Source organism: Melopsittacus undulatus, chromosome 4 (assembly GCF_012275295.1).
Source record: "Melopsittacus undulatus isolate bMelUnd1 chromosome 4, bMelUnd1.mat.Z, whole genome shotgun sequence".
Taxonomy (NCBI): Eukaryota; Metazoa; Chordata; class Aves; order Psittaciformes; family Psittaculidae; genus Melopsittacus; species Melopsittacus undulatus.
The window spans coordinates 57,278,626-57,280,528 of record NC_047530.1 but is presented as its reverse complement, the minus strand read 5'-3'; positions in this window follow the sequence as shown (position 1 = coordinate 57,280,528).

Here is a 1,903-nt window from a genome sequence, read left to right as displayed (position 1 = left end):
CAGAAGCTGTGTTGGTTTTGTTGTTTCTACACTTCTCCCATTCCCCCCCCCCCCCCCCCCAAAAAAAGTCTCATACCTACCTCCAAGTGTTATTTCACTGCTAGAATCATCATCAAAACCTGTGGGGAAATGAATTTTATTTAAGATAAACATCTGCATATATAATTGTTTCTTGAAGAGGGGCAAGTCTGCAGTCATTCTATACATCTATGAGCCTGAGGTCACTGCTGGTAGATATTCCATACAGCAGCATGGCAAAACTCCCTGAAGTGAATTATTGCCCTTGTAACCTTAATGTGCTGTTACTTCCCGGAATAAGCAGTAACTGCATCTGTTATTGTGCCTGAGCTGGGAATTACCTTACCCCTTATTCAGTCTAAATTTACTTGGATTGTGAAATGTCCACATTGCAGAATGTTTGGGGAACTTAGCTTGCATTTATATGTATTTTGAATTAAAGGGTAATAAGTTTGAGGTTGCTTTTTATTTTAGCTATATCAGAATGTACACTATATGTGTTATGTTCACGCAGTGTACACATGCAGCCCGTTTCAGTGCTAAGCCAAAAAGGAACATTCCATTGAAACCCTTCTGTGTGCTCAGAGGCAGCTTGCCCATTTGTGTTGCAAAAGCGAAAGTTTTTGGCTGCAGCCTGTTTCTGTGGGCCAAGGGCTGTGACCTGGAATGCAGGCCAGAAGGATACTGGAAAGCAGTGCTGGGGCACAAAGTGTGCTTTATCCAGTTACTATAGGGAGGTCCAGCACTGTCACTGCTGCTGCCTTCCTTGTTGGAGACCAGTCAAGGGGATGCAATCCAAAATCTTCTAAAGATCTCCTCCAGTGCCTACCTTCTTGCAATTATCTTCATGTTTGTGCTCTTTGCATGGAATTTGGATTTGGAGAAAATGCAGACGCATCAGACCACATCATAAGACTCAGAAATATCCCTCATGGTCCTAAATGTCTGAGCTCTTTTAGGGAATTTTTCACAAAGTCAGTTTTAAAGGCAATGCTCTGTTTTATGTCCCTGGGCAAAATGGCATATGTGTTAGTGAGTCTATACTCCAGCTTCCAGGAATAATTTTCCAGAGGTTTTGTGTGTGTGTGTGTGTGGTTTTGACTTTGGTTTGCTGTTGGTTGTTTTGGTGGTTGGTTTGATTTGTTTTTCTTGTGTTTTTTTTTTTTAACTCAAAACCAAAGAGATGAGCAACAGGGACTGCTTGTAGCCAACAGAAAAGGTACTTGAGCTGACATGTACTGTAAGGGCATAAGTCATCACTAGGATATGAATAGCATTGCAGCGAAGCACAGCACTCCATTCTCTGCAGTAACTGAGCTGTTGCACTGTTAATATCAGGATCGTATGTGGTGGGGACAAAATTACACGCCTGGTCTGCTGTGTTTTGCAAGGTTTCCTTGTCCATTGGGTTAGGGTTTAGATTCTTGTCTCGAATTGTTCCATTCAGAGATAAAGTGCAGTAAATAACATCTGTCCTGATGCTCTAGGCCTGTGGAAAATATTGCATCTGCTCTTAAGCTGAATTCTTGTTCGAAGTCCAGTGATGCCCAAGGAAGTTACCTGCTGGCACTTTATTAGCTGACTTGGTTAGTGCCCCTCTTGTACCTCATATCCCTGCCCTTTGTCTCCAGCAGCTAATAGTATGAAGTGACAAGGTTGTGAATGGGGCAACTATACATACCTCTTCTGCGGAGAACTTAAAAAGGCTCTCTTAGTCTTCTGTGAAAGACTGATCTGAAATAAGACTCCACTGTCCCTTGTCCCAAAGACTGGTATGAGAAACTGGGATACGATTCCACCTATCTTTTGTCTCAGAGATTGGTGGAAAGAATTGAGGTAAGACTCTTCCACCATCCAGTGCTTGAGGGATGAGTGGGAAAGAGCT